The sequence below is a fragment of the Lampetra fluviatilis genome, chromosome 4 (assembly GCF_964198595.1).
Source record: "Lampetra fluviatilis chromosome 4, kcLamFluv1.1, whole genome shotgun sequence".
Lineage (NCBI taxonomy): Eukaryota > Metazoa > Chordata > Hyperoartia > Petromyzontiformes > Petromyzontidae > Lampetra > Lampetra fluviatilis.
In genome coordinates, this window is record NC_136278.1 from 7,015,980 (window position 1) to 7,037,792 (window position 21,813).

General features: G+C 44.0%; 1 long non-coding RNA gene across 1 annotated transcript; it reads right to left on the reverse strand.

Moving 5' to 3' along the window:
- Window positions 1–10,125: 10,125 nt before the first annotated feature.
- Window positions 10,126–20,497, reverse strand: LOC144931271 (uncharacterized). The gene is made up of 3 exons (XR_013636547.1): window positions 20,458–20,497; window positions 10,324–10,396; window positions 10,126–10,154 (listed from the first exon to the last, which is right to left on the reverse strand). It is a non-coding gene; the product is annotated as an uncharacterized LOC144931271 (long non-coding RNA).
- Window positions 20,498–21,813: the final 1,316 nt, after the last annotated feature.

The following is a 21,813-nucleotide window of genomic DNA, read 5'->3' on the forward strand; positions in this document are numbered from 1 at the left end:
TGCAAATTGCAATTTGACTGCTTGTTTTAAAGCTTTCGTGACTGCAGGGATTCATCTTCTTGGTTCTTTCGGTAAAGTCACGTAGAAGGGAAGTAATAAAATAAAACATAATAAAATGAAATAATTCTCACGACGTTTCGGCTACAACGCAAGCAGTCGTCTTCAGGTGAAGAATGAGACACTACCAAGCTAGGAGCTTATATATAAACTGGGTTGGAGGTGGAAGAGCGCCTTAACAAAAAGAATGTGCATATGAAGAGGAATTTAGCATATTCATGGAAAATGCGTAGGAGGTGGGCGGGGGGGTTTCAAAGTCATATTATGCCCATGCATTATGCAGGATCAGCAGCACCAAGGGGGGGTGCAGGGAGTAGCATTAACAAAGGAAAGGAATGTTAATGATATGAAGTCGAAAAAGATGGCAAGCTACCCTTTTTGGATGTCCTAATCAAAAGGAGACCTGATGGTTCAATGAGCCACTCTGTCTACAGGAAAGCCACCCATACGGATGCTTACCTAAAACCGGATTCCCACCACCATCCATCCCAGAAGAATTCCCTCATCAAGACTCTATATCATAGTGCCCAATGCATCTCCGACCATGAACACATTTCCAGTGAACTCAAACACGTACGCCAAGCTCTTAAGGCTAATGGTTACTCCGACTACACAATCCGCAAAGCCATCACTCCAACCATCAAGAAGGATCCTGTTGAGGAGCCTTTCAAGACCATCACCTTACCCTACATTGCTGGGGTCACAAAAAAGATCTCCAAAATCCTGATTAAACACAAGATCCAGGTCCGATTCAACACAGTACATAAAATCCGTGATCTGGTACCGTCTGTAAAAGATGTGGTTCCAGACATACAGTACCCTGGTGTCTACAAACTAAGTTGCCTCTGTGGTAGCAGTTACATTGGGGAAACCAAACGACATGTCTCGGACCGCATCCGTGAACATAAAGCTGACCTGAAACACGGTAGGACAAACACCTCAGCCGTGGCAGATCACTGTTACAACTCAGTGGGCTCACATGACATTGACTTCTCCAAGACAGAGGTTCTCTGCAAGCCATCTGGCTATCATGAGAGATTCGTTCATGAGGCGATCCACATATACAAACACAGAGACAATTTTAACCGAGAAGATGGATTCTGGCTTAGCAATTATTGGAAGGACGTAATAAACCATTTCGATACACATTAGGGTGGGTAGAATAATACATAGTGTTATGTTGAAATGTATAAGGTATAGGGTGGTTTATAGCAAAACAGTATATAATTTAATGTTGGGTTTATCTATGGCAGTATATAGTACGGTATATGCTCGTATGATGTAAGAGAATAAAGTTTAGATGGAAGCATATTATATAATTTTTACGACGTAGAATTGTAATGTATTACTTGCTGTTAGTAACTCAGCTTATTGTAGAGTATAGTAAGTATACTGATGGTGCTATGCAGTTTATACTTTAGTTTTTTATGTAGTTTATACTTTAGTTTTCTACGTGGTTGTTTAGTAACTGCAGCTACATATCATTAACATTCCTTTCCTTTGTTAATGCTACTCCCTGCACCCCCTCTTGGTGCTGCTGATCCTGCATAATGCATGGGCATAATATGACCTTGAAACCCCCCCGCCCACCTCCTACGCATTTTCCATGAATATGCTAAATTCCTCTTCATATGCACATTCTTTTTGTTAAGGCGCTCTTCCACCTCCAACCCAGTTTATATATAAGCTCCTAGCTTGGTAGTGTCTCATTCTTCACCTGAAGACGGCTGCTTGCGTTGTAGCCGAAACGTCGTGAGAATTATTTCATTTTATTATGTTTTATTTTATTATTTTATTACTTCCCTTCTACGTGACTTTACCGAAAGAACCAAGAAGTTGACTGCTTGTGTTGTGGTTATTGCAAACATGATGCCTTGTATAAAGGTGTCCGTTTTTTGTACCAGTTTAAAGGGTAAAAACCTATCACTATATTTTGCACTGGTAAAGGAGGTCTCATAGTGTAAACACAAACCTTACTTGTACATAGAAAAAAACAAAACAAAAAACCTTAAGAGCATCTCATTTGAGAGATGAAAAAAAAACGCACAATAATTATAAGCACGTGTGGTTGCGCATAATTACCCATAATTAGAACACATAACAGATCGGGCGATGTGTTTATTGCCCAGCTGCTGCCGTTTGCGTGTTTTCTTGTTTTGATGTTTGGTAACACCCATGATGGTGATGTGCCAGGGACCACGAATGTGTGTGAGTGTACCTCATGCTGATTGTTTTAACAAGCACACAGCACCAGGGAGGGAGATGAGAATAGCTTGGCATCTTACGAAATATAATTTATGGATCTTCATATAAAATATACTCCTGGGAGGAGGAGCAGTGGCCCAGTGGTTAGCGCACTGTGCTACAAACCTGATCAACCGAGTTCAATTCCTGCACCCACTGCCTCCCCCACTCCGCTCCACCCCTCCCCTCCTTATATCAACTGGCACTAACCAGCATGGTCATATAGTATCAACCTGCACGACTACCACATGCAGAAGTGGATTGATTATAGCTGCTGGTGCTGATGATGACTACTATCTGAATTATTAAAAAATATATTGTTCTGGTCATTGTTTTTCATACGAAGACAGGAAACAACAGTGGGTCACACGGTTTCTTACAGCAGGCACGTAACCACGCAGCGACTTGTCAATTCATAAAGATTCTTACACTCACAACACATACCATGAAATCACGCGTGCAAGAATCGAGTATTCGCTATTCACGAACATGAGATGATCGTGTCGCATTTAGGGCATCGAATTACGCAAATGGAACAGAAAGAAAACACGAGAAAATATAAAAACACGAAAGTATTTGGTTCTCGAATCTAACTCCAACCCAGGATTGTCACAGTGCTTGATTTTCAAGGAATCTGAATCGTTACGCATCACGGCGGCTCTCTCGCCCTCTCTCTCTCTATTTTGGGTCTCTCTCGGTCTCTGCCAGAAAATGTAGCTGCCTAAATCGCCTATTTGTTTCGTCACTTAAATGACTTGTAAAATGTTTTCTTGGTTCTTTAGGTAAAGTCACGTAGAATGGAAATAATAAAATAATATAAATAAAACATAATAAAATAATTATCACGACGTTTCGGCCACAACGCAAGCAGCCGTCCTCACCTGAGGACGGCTGCTTGCGTTGTTGTTAATTATTTTATAATGTTTTATTTTTATTATTTTATTATTTCCATTCTACGTGACTTTACCGAAAGAACCAAGAAGATGAATCCCTGCAGTCACGAAAGCTTTAAATCGAAATTTGTAAAATGTTTTTTAATTTGCAAAGCACGCCCTAGCCATGAGCTAATGTATGAAGAAAGATCGTAAAATACCCTCATGCGAATACAAAATACATGACTGCTCTTTGAATTGAAACAAAAATGTATCGCATTGATAATTTCATCGTTGCAAGTCTTTGGGCATCATAATTCTATTTCTGCTTTCGTTCGCGAATGACATGACGAGGACTTTGAGTGTCCTGAGTGGAATGTAGCACTTTGAGTGGAATGTGGCACGTGTTTGGGGTGCGACGATGCATCAATTAGTATCGATTAGTATTGATTCTTAAATTCACGATGCATGATCATCAACGTCATCACATCCAACCGTGAGTTCATTTGGTATTCATGCAATTCTTTTTCGTGCAAGTCTACCACAGAGTTGCTGCGTTTCACTGACATAATCTGCGAAAGTTTCACAGAAGGGAGTAACGCTGCATGTGATGTGCCTCCCCCCCACCCCCCCAATTGTGTAATTTGGCAGCATTGCATTTTTTTGTTCAGCAAATTTGGACCAACAATACCAGCAAATATTGTCTCCTACACCCTTTCGAATAACACTGCATATTCAATGTCCACTGTGAAGTAGACGACGCGTAGTGTTAGTCGATACCGTACATAGACCCGCAGTATATATTCAACATCTATATTTTACCAGGTAAGGCCCACTGAGCTATACAGCTCTTTTTCAGAAGCGACCGAACCCCAAATGACAGCCCAACGAAGTGGCTTATCACGCGGAAATATACAGCAGCCAGATAGCATGCTGCGCTACGATCCCGGCCGCCCGAGTTCGATTCCCGCTCATGGCCAACACAAGTGACGAACATCAGAGCTGCTCCTGGGACTCCCCTAGGTCGACTCGGGCTTAATTTCGCGCCTGGTGCAGCGTGTAAACCATCAGCACTGGGGAGACAGCACACTAATGCCGACCGCACCAGCATTCTCGTAAGCCGTGGCGGCCTGAAATGGGTGCTCGCTAACAGCCCCCAACAGTCCGTTAAAGGCCACACAAGGCGAATGGAGAGCAACATTGGATCGTGCGACTCGTGACGTTGCTTTCAATAGGGATTATACTGATGTGCGACCACTGCTAAGGCTGTTAAATGACAACATTGGGAATGAAATGCTTTCACATTTCAAAGATTAGTATGGGAGCTGCAGACAAGAGGTGACAGAGCTGCCAAAGGGCAAGCTTACTGCTGCACAAAAGCGGCAGCTTCTCCTGACATTCCATAACGACCACCGCCAATATTTGCTCCATGTCTTTAAGGTGAGGTTCTTGAATTAACCTATATTTTTAAGGTCTGCTGCGGCGACACGTCAAGGAACTTTGTACGGCGGCGAAGAAATAAAAAAAAATCGCCGCGGCGTTTGCCACCTTAAAAAAAAAAAGAATGTGCTCTCAATTTTGTCGCCTTGACAGTACAACTTTAAACATCTTAGCGCCTACAATGCAGCACTAATCTGCTTTATATTTTCTATGAGCGGCCTAACGCTAAGTCTATTTTATTTTATATCCAGATTATTCGCGTTTTATTATTAGCGCCGTATGCGCGAGGGGAATATTGGGAGGGGGGGGGGAGAAATGTGATATCGAAAAGCAAACGGACGAAATTAAAAATCGAGGCCCTCCTTCTCACTTTCAAATGAACCTGACGTGATTATACCCATCGCCTACGGCGTGACCCGAGCGCTTACCGCAGGGTTAAGCTGGGCAAGCAGGTATGACAGGGAGTCGGTCTAATTCCTTATTTATTAACCTTGTACGGAGGGAGCCAACCGGGCGGATGGGCAACCGCCGGTTTCGGAACGCGCAGCGAGCGCAGGGGGAGATGTGTGAGGTGACGTGGGGGGGGTGGGGGGGGTCCCAGCGTCGGCACGTGCGGACTGACGGACGGACGGGGAGCCGAGGCCAGATCAGGGCGTCCCCCCTTGCCCCTGTCCAACAAATGAGAACGCGACCCCTATTCCTCGACAGTGTTTGCTCAGTTCCCGTGGCCGCTCCAATCAACTGTGAAAACAGTGCCCCCCCCCCCCCCCCCCCGAGCTGAGAGATCACTCTGCTTCGTCCGTGCGTGCGGACGCGTGCCCAGCCCGGCTGCCCCCCCGCAGAAAAGTGAGAGGTCTGTGCCGGGATTTGAGAAGCGCATCTGCGTATTTGCACAATTTTATTACCTCCGGGAAATTGGGAGGGTGGGGGGGGTCTTCAACTGGGAGCTAAAAAAAAACTTGTCGCCGGTGTGGGACAACTTGTTCTGTGCAATGACAAAAAAAAACTAAATTTCGCGCGGCCCGTTTTTTAGTCGATCCACTGTTCCATTTGGGGCTCCCCACGCCGTCTCTGGGGTCGTAGGGAGTAATTTGACCTCACTTCACCACCTTGGTGAGTGCGGGCTGGTCGAGGCAGGGAGTGTACGCCTGGGGGAATAGAAGGGCAGCACAACAATGGATTATTCTTTGGGTCTTTTGGTAAAGTCACCTAGATAGGTTCAAATTTAGAAGAAAAAAAAATGAACAAAAAACGACTTTACCGAAAGACCCAAAGAATATGAATTCCTGCAGTCACGAAAGCTTTAAGTGAAGATACAACCATGGATTGTTGCTGGCGCCACGCTCTGCTGCCCACCTCCCTTTGTCTCGCAGCCCCATGGCAACCTGTTTGGGCACGGTGATGTCAGCCATTCGCTTTGACCAATTTGGGCAATTTTCTTCTGATATTAGTCCCCTAATAGCAACACGTTTGTTCTGTAATGTTTGTTTATATTGGGTCGAGCTCTATCGAGGGTTATTTAACGAGATGGGCGCATATTCCGGGTGATTTGACCACACACATGACGTGCCACTTAATGCGCATTGTCTCGTTAATTGAGTTAAATAAGTAGCTCCTTGAATACATTATATATTATAAACAGCAAAGTGTATCAGCATGCATGTAATTCAACCCTCCAAAAGAAATGTGCCGGTGTTAGCAGCAGCAACATCGTCAGCAGCAGCTTTCGACTAAGATGTTTCAGGAATCCAGCATTTGGCATGTGCAGCTGTGAACGTGAATGTGGAGAGTTGTTCACTTAGGGCCTCCTAATTCAGTCATTAAAGCCAATTATCCGCACCTGGCGAATTCGCCCCGAAAAATCCCACGCTCCCCTTTGGCACCGTCTCTTGACTGGCTCTTTCATCCTTTGCCAAGAATGCCGTGAACACTTTGGTGCTCTTTGCTGCCATTTAAAAACAGCAAAAACAACAGTCGTAATGAGTTAGGGCCTTCTGCGATCCACTTCTGCGTTTAGGCCACCGCACGCCGTGTCGATCGATGGGGGCTGTTTGACCATACTTCACCAATCTGGTCAGTGCGGGATCGTGAAGGGACGGGCCACTTAATTGGACGATAATTAGTAATCGCCAGGTCGTTTCTGAAAAAGAGCTACATAGCTCAGTGGGCCTTACCTTGTAACATAAAATAAAGTGTATTTTAAAATTTCGATTTAAAGCTTTCGTGACTGCAGGGATTCATCTTCTTGGTTATTTCGGTAAAGTCACGTAGAAGGGAAGTAATAAAATAATAAAAATAAAACATAATAAAATAATTCCCACGACGTTTCGGCCACAACGCAAGCAGCCGTCCTCAGGTGAAGACCAGGTCTGTCGGGGAGACAGCGTCTGAATGAAACACCACCAAGCTTGGCAGCGTATATTTAAGCTGGGTTGGAAGGGGAGGAATTTAGCATATTTATGGGAAATGCAGGTATGTGATTAGTACTACTTGCGAAATGCGTAGGAGGTATTTTAGCTTACCGTGCAGCTTGTCTCGCACGAGGCGCAGCACGGGGCCGTAGACTCCGAACCGGGGAAGCAGCTCCTCCAAGATCTGGAAGGACAACGCCGTGCTACCCTCGCTCGGCTCCTGCGGCAAGCCGGCCTGCTTCACCAACAGCTGCGTGGCTGAGCGACACAGCCACGGGTGGAGTCACAGTTCACCGTCATTATCATCATTGTCACCATCGTCATCAATGTCCTCATCGCTATCATCACGGTCATCATCATCGTTATTGTAATTGTCATTGTCGTCATCGTCACCTTTGCAATCATCGTCACCATCAGCACCATCTTTGTCATCACCGTCCTCATGGTCATCATCACCATGATTATTATTATTTTCATATCATCAGCCATCATCAACGCCATTGCCATCATCGTCTTCATCCCCATCATTATAACCATCGTGAGTCTCGACAATCGGCCATCAGCTATTCTCATGTGACGTGTCCTGCTCAAGCCGACTCACACTTCTGAACAGTCAATGTCTCTAAACTTGCATACGTTCTCTTATCCACGTGTTCCTCTTCCTGTCTGACAACGTAAATCCAAGCATGTTCCGCATGATAACCTCTAACGATATGCACATTTTCTCCACGTACTCCAACTTACTCTCACGCTCAAAAATAATTATCAACAAAGAAATTGGCCAAATTGGCCAAATACTTCACTGATTAAAAGAGACTGCTACGCACAAACATTTAATCCCACGGGATGTGAATCCATGCCAATTTGGTACACAAGTGGTGAGTATGTATCTTTGGGAAAACAGAAACTAAACGGGACAGATCGGACGAGACGATACAAACGAGACGGTACAAATGGCGAACAAAGCGATTTAATTTCTTGCATCGAATCGTCACCGAGAATCATAGAAATTAATTATGTGCTCCACAAAGATGCAGTTGGAAGCATTGCTGTGATCCGCTTCCACAGCCCAATGTGGCATAAAAGCAATGTGTGTCATTGGCAGGCTGGATCGATGTTAAGCCACACCGCAAGTGACAAATCCTCTGTGTTTCCGAGGAGCAGAGCAGGCAGGACTTGTCAACACTTTTAAAAATAGGCTGATACCTCATTTATCCTGCAGTTTCACAGGCAACTCACATTTTTGTCAAGGAGGATATTTACCAAACCTGTGGTGTGTTTTTCCCTCCAACGAGACGGCGTATACACTTTAAGAACTGTGGAAATAGGATAAGCCTCACCACTTCATGCTAAACTGTATCAAAGGATATGACAGCATCTAATGACTTGCACCTGGGTGAAAAATTGTCAATTACAGACTGCACGTAAATATTTCTCCAAGCATAGCCAAGTGGAAACGTTTGCTGAATTATGCTTTGCAGTGCATAATACGACTATGAGTTTTGCAACGTGGCTTCATTTCAAAGGAGTCTCCCTTCTGCACCGGTACATCAAGTTCAAGTGTATTTGCTTAAAAAACAGGCGTGGACATCAAGAGACCAGCATCGTCTCATTTGCAATAGTGACCTGGAAAAGGGTACAGGCCACCATGAGGATTGAACTCGCGAGGCCCCCTGGCTTCACGATACCGGTGCTCTCTAATCGCTGAGCTACACAGCCGGTGATTTCGTGGCTCCTGGAAGCCATCCGTGGAATTTCCTCTGCTGAGAAGAAATCTCACAGTTGACCCCCATTGCATTTGGTGTAACGCCTTCAGGTGACTTCCTCTTTAAAGCAAAATTTGAACGTCATGTTTTGATGCGGGATGTTACAACACTGCAAGAGTTTCACGAGGAAGACAACTTCCCCAATGAAGACGACACTTGATGCATTTTATTTCCCTTTTTTCCCCACGACAATTCACGAAATCCCAGACTCATTCTGACGGGGGCCTGCTTGCCCAGTCGTCGTTGCGGAACTACGCGACTAGGTATACGGGAGGGGGACAAGGACGAGAGAAAAGTCGGTTTCACACAAAGCTCATGCCATTTACAACATCCCCCTCAACTGTAAACTAAAAATATAATGACGCAAACCTCTTGACTGGACTTCGCACGTGACAGGAAAATTACCAAACGTGAATCCAAGTTAAGAACATGTCACGGGAAGTGGCACGCTCCACTCTAGGTGCTATGAAACTGAAAAACATCAACGGTATTAGAGCAGTGTTTCTTGACTCCGTCCTTGCAATGCCCCACCGAGAACCACGTTTTTGTGATTACCGATCTTGACTATTCGGATACAAATTAAGCCGCACTGCATGCACCGGGTGGTGAGCAATCACGGAAAGCTGTACCGTGGGAGGTTGCGAGGACTGGAGACGAGCATCACTGTGTGTTAGAGGTTGCGTTGCTGTATAAAATGTCCCAAACCCTTGGAAAATTGTCACGATTCTGGGTCACGATCCAATTCATTAACAGATTATTTTGTCTGGTTGGTACTACCTCGTTTGTATTCTGTCTTGTACCTTTTCTTTTGCGTGTTCTCTTTCGCTCGTTCTATTGGCCTAAAGGTATGTTGGAGTTTTTATTTGCATAAATGTAAAATCATAATTTCCTAGACATGTGATCTTACGCATGCATTATGAGCAAAATAATACATCCATTGAAAAATGGATGCATCATTACACTTCTAGTTGTAGGCACAAGCGGTGTCCTACTGTGCACAGCTTCATTTTCTGCTGTAGTTTTGAGGTTCATTTTTTTTCATGTATTCATTAATTTTGTGTAGCCCTTCCGGCTGACTTCAAATTCTGGCGAATCCAGCTTCGAGAGGTGTTGCTGTACTCTGTCACGCTGGTTAGCGCAGATTCGTGATGGTGGGGGAGCAGAGAAGTGGAAGCACAGATGCACAAAAACATTGTATGGCTCTCGTTAAAATGATGGGTTGTATCGTCGATTATTCATGGAAGCACCTGGTGATCTGGAGTCCAGGATAGACAGGACACTCTGAATATCAGAGCTTGAGCACTCCTCATTCTCCATGGCTCAAGATTCTCACTCGCACCTTCCAAGTGTGCGTTGTTTATAACCTGCCAGCAACACAGAACAGAAAAAAAACTCAGTCTCAATACCTCTAATAACGTGAACTCGGCACATCAGCTTTCGTAGCTACTCGTAATTAAGATGCTCGCAGTAGTGCATGGCAAAATCTCGAGAGATAAAAATGCTCAACACGTGTCCTAACCGAGAAGACCACACCTGGATTCGTTTTTGTGAAGGCCATTTCTGTACATGTTCGAGTGGATATAGAGCCCTCTTTGTCAATCCACTGCTGGATGAGGACATCGCCACAATAATGCACGTCATTTGGGGTTATTTGACCACACTTCACAAGCCGGTCAGTTTAAGTTCATTTCAAGTTAATTTATTAGGTATAGCCCTGTGAGCCATTCGGCTCTTGAATCGGGTGCAACCGCAACAAATAAAAAACAAAAACATGAACAAAAAAACATCTTAAAGTGAATATGTGACTGAGTGCAAACAGAAAATCCAAGAAAAGACCGTAAAATATAGCAGATAAAGCACCGTACACCAAAATGTGCAAAAATCCCAGAGGGATGCAAGTCAAACAACAACAACCACAAGACAACTTAGATTAAGGCCATCAGTCTAACTCTGTACTACAACAAACAAACATGGCCAAACCAAAAAACTTTTCGAAAATCACCAAAATTAAGCCATAAAAGCAATGAAACAGTGGTCATAGGAACTGTGACCGAATTTTCACAATAAACGACGTAAACAACATGTACTACCAAACTCTGCAGCCAGAGCTGGCTGCATGAGTCACTCCACAACAGCAGGAGCATCAGTCGGAGAATCAACATTTTTCAATGCACCTTTAAGATCAGCACACTAAATCAAAACACAGATCATACTTTGCAGCGATCATCCGGAGCGAAACATTGTATTTTAGGCCACTAAATTGCAGTGGCAGTGCGGGGTTGCTGAAGGCGGAAAGCCTAGATATTATGGCATATACAGGAGAACAGTGAATTTTACTGCACTCAGCCTTGCTGTTCTTCACACAGACCCCGCCGTCTATAACCCCTAACACACCCACCGTGCATGGTGGTCAAACATCCACGCACTATCCTGCCTCAAACCTGATTGGCTCCCCAAGATTTGATGAGATGTTTGTCATCAGGCATACTCACGGTTGTATCACTTGGGAAGGAATCAAACATCGGTTTGAAAAATGGATATGTATTGTTAAAGGGTCCCCCCCTCTCAAAATTCACAAGCTGATTACAAGCCAAAGTATCCTTAAATCGAGACATTGTTGGAAAATTGTATCTGCTCAGGGTGGGCAGAGTGAAACAAACAATGGACAATAATATTTGCGTCTAAATCTCAACTCTCCTTTCTAAAACACGCAAACGCACAAACTCCGTTCTGTGTTTCCACATATAAATAAGTGTACAGTATATATATTTTTTTCTGTCATCCTATTGACTCTCCAAATCAATATTATCCAGCACAACTCCGGGCTGGTATAACCTCCTGAGTCTCAAAAGCAGGGGCATGCTTCTTGAGACAAATGCTACTGACTAATAAATGTTGTTGGCAAAAGCCCTCCCTCTAGAAGACGGGGCCCTGTTCAAACCCAATTTTGTGTACGGGCATTTTCTCAAGCATGCGCGCCGTCGCTGCTCGCTAACGCACTGATCGAATGTGCCAAACCCACCCCCACGGCTTTAATTTCGCCCGTTGGGTTAAAGCAACGTCATGCACGAGGAAACCGGGGGGAATGTTTTGAATTACGATAATCATTCGAGTATGCCCGAAGCCCATATCCACTCGGCGTGACATGGAATTTTGTGTATTATTATTTTTTTAACTGGTTGGAGAAATGCTCAGATTTTCCGTACGGTAGTAATATTTTCAGAAACCCACGTGGCGTTTACCAGGAAGTCCCCTTCGAAGGAACGCTTCTGTTGTTTTCCACCGCGGTGGGGAAACGGAAGGCGTTTACAACACGCGCATTGGTCTGCATTTGCATCAGAGCCAGAGTTTCTCAGCCAAAACGACGAAAAAACGGCTAAGTACGACATGTTTCTACTGCGAAACCCATTCTCATTTGTGCTGTAAAACTCATGAACGTGTACTGCACTATCCCCACGCTCGTGCGCTGGTCCAAATTGGGCTTATTTCAATCCATCGTGCGAGGGGGTGATGGAATAGGCATTCATCTAGCGGTGGATTGATCATGGCTGATTGATGATGATGATAATGATGATGATGACGACAATTGTCACTGCAGTCTAATAAATGCAAAGCACTCAACAAGTGAATACGAAGAGGAATTCAGTGAGACACTCGGAACTTTTATGTAAATTCCAAAAAAAGATGTCATATTAATTACACAATTATGTACAAATATTTGAATAACTCACAATAAACAGTTTACAGCCCTCTCTTTCAGTGTACTGCTGGATGAGGGCCTGCCCATGCCAAGTCGACTATAAGGGGTTGATTGACAACGCTTCAACACCCCGATCAGTGCGGGCTGGTGAAAGGAAGGTGGGAGGTCAACGACTCGTTTAGATATCACTTGTCACTGAAGTTAGCTATGGCTGGGGTTTGACCTCTGGTTTCTGGCTCAAGGTGTTGTGTGATTACACTGGTCAACACACTTTTTCTGGCATAAGGTTTTCCAAAGGTTGTAAGGTAATTTTGGGGTGCTGATTCCAAATCTGGCATCAGTTTTTGTCTATCACATCAGGTTTTTGAGAAATTAAATATTGCATTTTCAATAAAAGCTGCAGAAGAAAAATATTAAATAAATGTGGATATCTACATAAATTATATTATAAACACACTATACTAAAAATACAGCACCATGTTTTAACACTAAAGCAGTCACTGACTCGCAACAACTTGCAATCATAAGTGACGGAGTTAATTTCGGCTAAAATCAATGAAAATGGGGTATGCCGATAGCATAAAAATGAGATGTGATAGAGCAAATCTGAGATCAGATTTGGAATCAGCACCCTGAAATTAGTCTAAAACAGCTGCAAAAGTCCAGGCCAGAAAAAAATGTTTTTTTTTGTTGACCAGTGTTATCAAATGAACGTTTGTATAATGCATTTTTTCCATCAGTGTATATTTATAGAAAACTCCCCGATGAGTTAACACAATAACTGTAGTGAATATTAAATGAGTTGTTATTTTTAAGGATAATACAGAAACACTTAACTGCACCAACACAAACACATTAACTAGCGTAGCATTTTGACTTTGCCATAAACAAATTTCAGAGAAATCATACAATTAAAATGTAAACGCACCGTGTTGTGGATTCTGAATTTTTCTTTTTAAGAATCCTGATTTTGTTAATTCACTGCCACGTAATTTTCCGGCTCACAGATTCGTAAGTGGCAATGTGTGTGATGGTAAGTCGGCAGATTACAGGACCCTGCATCGCAGGCCACGTTTCCACCACTGAATACAACAACATAGAGGCACGTAAACTAACGATGATAAAAAAGCGAGATGCAATGAAGAGGAATTGGGCGCAAACGGAAATGTAAAAAGAAAAATACGTCATCGTTGTGTTAGCTTTTAAGTAGAAATGTAACTACAGTGCTGGATCGAGATTAGGATGTGCTGTCGGACCAGGGCTTAATTTCTCACTCAATATTTTCCTGGTTGTTGGAAGCATGTGACAAGTAAACACAGCCGCAGCACTATATATACTGGACGTGGTGTGCCGGTTGCGTGAATATCTTCAGGATTTGAGACCTGGACAGACTCAGCTGGAATTAAGCCCTGTGTAGAAGACCATTCCATACCCAAGACAGGGGGTAAGATGGATTTTTTTTATAGGCGAAACCAGGATTCTCTATAAAAGAACACTGTGACCAGAGTTTACAGGCATTTGATGGTCCCTTAAATATATTGCAGACGAGTTCCTTATGACATTTTTGATTCGAAATATTTAACTCTGCCGATTGTGCTGCTTGTTGCTTTGCATAATCGTGGGAGGAAATCGCGACGTCTTTGGGAGGCCTTCATCCAGCAGTGGGTCAATCACGGCTGCAACGTTTCACTCGGTAAATTGTCACAAGTTGGTTTAACACGTAGGCTTTCGCGACCAATATTGTTCATAATCAACGATTTTTGGGTTTAGATCGCGTTATTTATAAATGTGTCGTAACCCTCCACCACCCGACACGGCGAATTGCCCGATGATGCTGGATGCAATTACCAGCGAAACGTCGTACTCAAACTGTAAATGTTATGGTTTCACGCTTCAACACACCGGTGGGCTAAAGCAGTGAACTATTTGTCTTTTGTCAACGTGACACTTTTTTACTGATTGGCCGTGTCGGGTGGTGGAGGGTTACGACACATTTATAAATAACGCGATCTAAACCCAAAAATCGTTGATTATGTCACAAGTTGATTCGATTTGATAACTGATATCTTTTTTGTTTAAACATTTATTTTGCCCTGTTGTTTGCATCGCTTCTCAATTTTTTATGCCCATTTCTACAATCTCGTTTTCTCTTTGAGCTTAAATTTAACATCAGTGTAACATTCTCACGTAATGTGCACACGCGGTAAATGATCAAGTGTTACACGCACCGTTTATCTTGAGCGTGAGACTCTATTTCAATTGATGAATCGACGCATCATCGCATGCCTATGAACAGCAGTCATAGCCTTGAGGCATGGCAATCGTGCCGTGTATTTAAAACTGACAAAAAAAAATGGGAAACCAATCTGATTATGAACACTGGTGTTCTGTGCTCAGTATTTATACGCCCTAAATATGCTTAGGATTCAACACGGTTTTTTTTCCCCTTCCCCTGGCTCTTTGAAGCTTTTCAGCACTGTATTTATCCAGGATTTTGAGAATCCCTGTACCGTAATGTCAGCGGCACTGCGAAGCCAATTGTGAATCCTCCAGCAGCTGCTGAGCTCGTACGTGTGCGTCCACAGCTGGACAGGGCTAGATATAGTGGAGAATAGCAAAACCCCAACCGCATTTGTCAATAACGCTGCCCCTAAAAGGGAAAATATATATATACATATGAGACAGCGACGTTTCAGGCAGTGGGCCTTCTGCATAGCAGTTGATCTCTCTGCTGTGGCCAAAATATCATCCGTTAAATATATATTCCTCGTTTGAGGCATTATTGACGAATGTGTGGAGATCCGTTATACGTGCGCTTGTTCACCAATGCAAATTCAGTATAACATGTTTTTTTGTTAGATACCACAAAAAGGTTATCATTGTGGGTGACTGCGTAAAACAAAAATAACCAATAGACGTTAACATCAATTAACTCACTTACAGGGTCCCCAACACAACGGTGCTCTTAAAGTCGGACATCACACGTCCCAAGCATCCAGAATGGACCCAATCTCGTCAGATCTCTGTAAGCTAAGCAGGTTTGAGGCTGGACAATTCTTGCGGATGTGCGACCGCCATGCGTGTGTAGCAGGTTGTATGGGTAACAGTCTTCAGGGCCAAAGTGGGCAGCAGATGGTAGTGCAACAAAACCCACTATTGTACTGCACTTATATGCGCCCATGTCTAGGGTTCCCTGCCCTTCACAAACCCGCGCTGACAAGCATGGTAAGGTACGGCCATTAAACCCCCAAGACTTGCACGGCGTGGGGAGGCCCTCATCCAGCAGTGGATAGACGAAGGGCTGCACACGTACGCGTTCACACTAGTCAGACAGCGTGCACCATCGAATTATGTTTTCTGGCCGCGCCTGCCTTGGGAAATTAAAACAAATCTGAAACGTCTGTACAGTGTGGCTCCATTGCCTGGAGGAAAACCTGCAGCCTTCCTGCTCTTGCGCAAACCGTAACGTATAAGTAACTTTCGCAATACAATGCTACTTGGATTTGTGTGACAGCTTCTATGCGTCACCACATTTCAACACGCCTGACACAAAACAGTGGGCTTGTCTCTTTCATCGCGAGAGAAAATCATTGGTGCCTATGCGAGTCTATAGGTCTCTATGTTTCACCATGATTACGCTTGGTTTTACCCACGACGCCTCGCTGAGTCTCATGACTCTCTTTCTGAGTCTATGGGTCTCTATCCGAGTCTATAAACTGCGATCTCAAAGGAGTCCTTAAGAGACACCTCAAGACAGTCAATATCAATGTGAACGCATGGGAGGAAATGGCAGCCAACTGTAAGCAGTGGCACAACTTCAATCCCATCCAGCAGATGAACAAGTCTTGCCCACAGTGCGGCCGATGCTTCCACTCAAGGGCTGGCCTCTCATCCCACCAGTGGGCAGGCAAATGCTGCTTGCTGTTCTCCGCAGTCAACTATCATTCGCGATGGACAGCCGCAGTTAGCACGGTTGGCTACGTACGGTGCGAAAGAAGTTCAACATACATAAGTGCAATACAATCTGGATTTATGTAGCACCTAAATACAAGCGCATCTCAACAAGCTGCACAGAAGCAGTGGGAATATTCATTTTCTCGAGGCAGCAGATAAAAGGAAAGGTATTGAGCGGGGACATGAAGAGGGGCAGGAAGCCGACAGCATTGATAGCTATGGGATGGAAGTTCTGTACTATGCAGGGAGCAGAGAAGAATGAGCTGTGATAAAAGGGCCCAAGTGACAGTCAGTTTATTTCAACCTTCGAAGCTCTTATTCAATGGCGAACCAGCGAAAACGGCAAGCATGTTACATGTGAAGGGAGAGACACATCACACAAGGCGACAAATAAGAGGAGTTCCACTATGCAATCACTGCTGGTGGTGTCACAGGCTGAACCAAACCATATCCCATTTCATGAGCATGCATCACGGCTCACTTTACGCAGCCAACAAGGAATGTGCAGCATCAGCAGGTGCAACACACGAAACCAGGGGCATTACTAATTTGGTCACACTGGGTTGCTGCCGTGACTAAAAGCCAGCTATAATTATATGGGTAAGGAGCAATGCATAATCTGTTTTAATGTAACTATGTTTGGTATGGAAGAATAATTTGCAGTCCAGACACGATATGGGGTTTCCAGATAAATACTATCCAGTAGCGGGCTGAGCAGTGGTGCAGTGGTTGGCACACTGCACTGTGAACCCAACAACCTGAGTTTGATTCCAAGCCACGGCTAACGTCAGGGGGTGAGCGATGTCCGAATCGATCTTGGGTGCCCCTGAACGCTTCAGAAATCTGCACCGACCAGCATGGTACTGTACGTCAATGTCCCGTCCCCCCCCCGTCCCCCCCCATTATTATGAACACATATGGGGGCCTTTATCCAGCAGTTGAGTGAAAAAGGATGGTACATATATGGACACACGATCCAGTGGAATTTGTTTAGTACAAGCGAATCCTGAACTGGATTCCACCTCTAGGGTATTATCAGCACAGTCAGGCTTGGTTTATAAATACAAATAACCAATTGTTAATCATGAGCCCGGCTTTGCTGATGAGACCAAGCAAGTTGAAACCAACCCAGAGTTTGGCTTGTTTCAACAAATGTTACTGGATAATAAATATTGCCCTGGAAAGAGATTGACAGAGTTGAATTGATTCCATTAAACCATGATCCTCCACTATAGCACAGAATCAATTCTTAAAATACATTTGGTAAAAATCCAGCGTAATGTTTTCAGACGCGTGGGTATTTAGCGTGACTAGCACATACATGCCATATAGCTGGTTTACACTCCACTGAGTGCGACACAGTGCTACTCTTCTGTTTACATCCCTGAGCGTAGTGGAAATTCCACATTCTTATGGAGGGGGTGGGGGGTTCTTAGCAGTTAGCACGCTGCGCTATGAACCCGGTTACCCAAATAAGATTGCCGCTCATGGCCAACACCAGTGATGATTATTTGAATCGGTCCTAGGCCTTCCCTAGGTCGACTAAGCCTCAAATGAGTACCTGGTGCGGTGTGTAAACATTGTCACTGGGGAGACAAAGGCAGCCAGGCGTGGTGCTGGCCACCCACCCCCTCGTGTGAATCACCGGCCTTTATAGGTGCTCGCTAACAGCACTTGCGCCCACCGTCTACATAGAACAACCAATTATTAACTTCCCCAAAAATCAGTACTTATTTTATCGTCCCAGAAAGGGCTGATTCGACCTCTCAACCTTCCCATTGCGAGCCACGCACTCTACCAGCAAGTCACTTAGTAGAGATAGAACTCCGGTTATCCGTGAACAAAATAACCCGCAACTCCTATTATCTGTGGTACCTGTAAGGTACATGCACACTCCCTTTGTACATACCCCAATGCTTCTATTATCCTCCATTATCTGCGATATTTGTTTTTTCCCGCGAATAAATGAAGTCACATTCGCGCATATCCTATCGATAATAGGTTCCGCTATATTCATCCCCCACATCACTGCAGACATAAGACGTTGTCTTATTATCAATTATATGCATGCGACGACGTACGACTTTGTCTCGTGTGTGTTACATCTTTCTGGATGAGTTCAAACTTGTCCCATAATAAGTTTTCAATACTTCTTCCGTAACAAAGTAAGGGTGCTTATTCATGTTTTACACAAAGGAAAGCTGCTTAATTATCACGTCAATAATGCCGTGCCAGTTTGTGACCTCTCCCACTTCCTGTAATGGAAGTCTTCGAAACCACCCCTATTAATTGTACAAAACTAGTATCAAATTTGTATATTTTCCCCCCATCTCATATTATAAAGACAGTAAAATATTATTACTTCTTTACCATGAGCCATAATCTATCCACCACTGGATGAAGGCCTCCCAAAGTCATCTCACAAGGCTGTGCGTAATAGATAATTAATTTAAGTTCTATTCCATGGAGCCGATTTCATTGCTCCAATATGCTCTTGGGTTTTTTCCGATGGCTGTCACTTCTACGTTGCGTCTCGACTAATGCGCCCTGCCAAAGTCCACTTATCTGACATACAAGTTATTTTAAAAATTTCAATATCATATGAGATAACCTAAAAATATGAAAACACAGTGGTGACTCATGCTATGATATGCAGTCATGGCAGTGATGCCTTCATCCAACAGTGGATTGACCATGGCTGATGATGAATGGCTAAGTTGTGTGCCATAAATATAATTTAATCATATTTCATACAATACTATAGTTTTTTGACGTATTCTATACGTCTTTACACTTGAAGATTAATCTAATTCATTCGTATTGTTGGAATGCTAATTGGAATGAATGGACATGTAAACCCTTGTGAAGTCTACTTTCACAAGGGTAGAACAATCTTGTGCCACTGGTATCAATATCCTAAATTCCACAAATCAATCACTTAACTACAATTATACGAATTGTTTACGACACTTTGTCAAGCCACTGCTGGATTAAAGCCTCCCAATGCAATGTTAGTCACGGGTTTTGTTTGAGCATACTGCACCATCCTGGGCAGTTGGTGAAGAAGCAGGGTGCCCAAGACTGGTTACGATATCGCTTGCCACTCATGCCATGACTGGTAATTATAAACATGTGTTTAGATGCTTTAGCTGCTATACATTTACACGTGATAAGCCGCTTCGTTGAGGTATCGTTTGTGGCCAGGTCGCTTCTGAAAAAGAAGCTAATAGCTCAGTGGTCTTTACCTGGTGAAATAAAATAAAATAGCTTTATTCGGATATATTTTGTAGTGATTTTATAACCTTTCCTATACTTTGCATTCCTATCGTGTTTTTGTATTGTTTGATGTTGCAACGTTCTGATCCACCACGATTGGATATCTGGGAAAAATAGTGTTATAGTTCAACGGATTCCTTCAGTATAAAAACACATTCCTGCGGAGGGAGCTGGTAGGAACGTTGGGTTGCTCGGTCAATGGCCAGGGTCAACGGCGACGTGGTGTATTCCGCAAATATGGCCGACTGTGAGGGCGGGCACAAGCCGGCGTGAGTAGGTTAAACGTTGAGTTTTATAAGGGCACCACGGGGTGACCAGCCCCTCCCCACCCAGCCCCACCCTCCCCACCCTCCCCACCCAGCCCCTCTCCTCCCCACCCAGTCCCACCCTCCCCACCCAGTCCCTCCCCACTCAGCCCCTCCCTCCCTCCCCACCCAGCCCCTCCCTGCACGACGGACGGACGGACACAATAATCCCCTGTGGGCTGGTGTAACCAGAGGTTCCTACCAGTATAAATATTCTGATTCTGAAACTCAGTGTGCTAATCCGCTGCACCACCACTTCCCGTCCACCACCCCCACCCCCACCCCACCCTCAATCAATTAACCACGAGGGGAATTACAATCATGTAACAGTTTTAAAACAGTTTTCCCTCAAAAATGCAACCAAGGTAACCACAGTACTGCTAGCAGCGTGAACATTTACAAACGAGGTAATGATTCTCTATAGACTCTCACCTGGTTCAATAAAGGACATCAGTCAAGCAACTAATTTCCCACCAACCTGAAAAACAGCAAATTGTGGCTTAGTCAGACATCGCCTTGCAAATGAGTTGAACTTCAACGGGGTTCACGCTCACATTTCTAAATAGAAGACGTGCAATCAATCGAGAAAGGGACTTCCATTCCAAGCCCAGCAAAGTGAAAAATGTGATTTGGCCAGAAAACCCCCATTACTCAGCAGTGACTGAATTATGATTCTGGACCTATATATACCACAGCTAAAAATAACGCATTACATCTCAACCTGTAGCGTACAGAGGACTGCAGTCCAAATGTGAACGTCACCAGGTAATTCAAGAATTCATTTAAGTAGGCCACAAAGTTGGGCTCAAGATGAATGACACAAAACAACTAAAAGTCACGCACGATGGTGAAACACATCTGAACACGTCATATATCGAGAGAGGTTTTGTAACTCATTGTGGGTGGATGTCAAACTCATCAAATAAGTGGACAAGAGCAGATTGAAGATCTTCTGCAAAACACAACTTAATAATAAAAAGGCAACATACTGCACCAATTAATGTATTGCACCTAACGAATACAGTTTTACTCAGTATACTTTCTGCTATAACGGTACACAATATACCAGCACCATACATAGTACTGTACATACATGACACTTTGTACGATACATACGATGTACAGGATACACATTATACATATTAGTCTCGGGACATTGACTTATATACCAGACATAGAATGTATATACATCACACCGACTTTAAGTTTACTATCCTGGTTTGTAGCATAGTCTACCTGCACTATATATGACTGTATAAAACACAGACTTACAGCACATAACCTGCACACAGTGTACTCAGCTTTAAGACATTACACTGACTCTTATCACCTGCACTGCACAGTATACAGCATAATACAATTGTACAGGACTTAAACAATGGCACAACGCGAATTAATTACAATCGACGTATTGCCACGACCATAATCATTACCACCGCTACAACAACGAAGACAATATAACATTAACAAAGACCAAAAAAAAAATCAAAACTCGTGTGTAAAGTCAACCTCGGGGTGATGTTGCAATGCATCAACACAAACTGAAGGTCTCCCTGGAGACACACGTGGTGAGTGGGTGGGTGGGTAGGGGGGGAAGGGCTTTAGGGCTCGGGTATTTAAAAGGAGTGGTTGTGGAAAGCGGATGGAGTGGGTTTAGGAGTATGGGGCACGTAAAGCGAGGGATGGGAGGAGATCGATTAATTTTGGCAACGGAGATGAGTCGGTGGAATTCTGTCGACCCACGCCGCAGCTGGGTTAACCCAGTGCCAGGCTAGGTGCGCTCGAAAT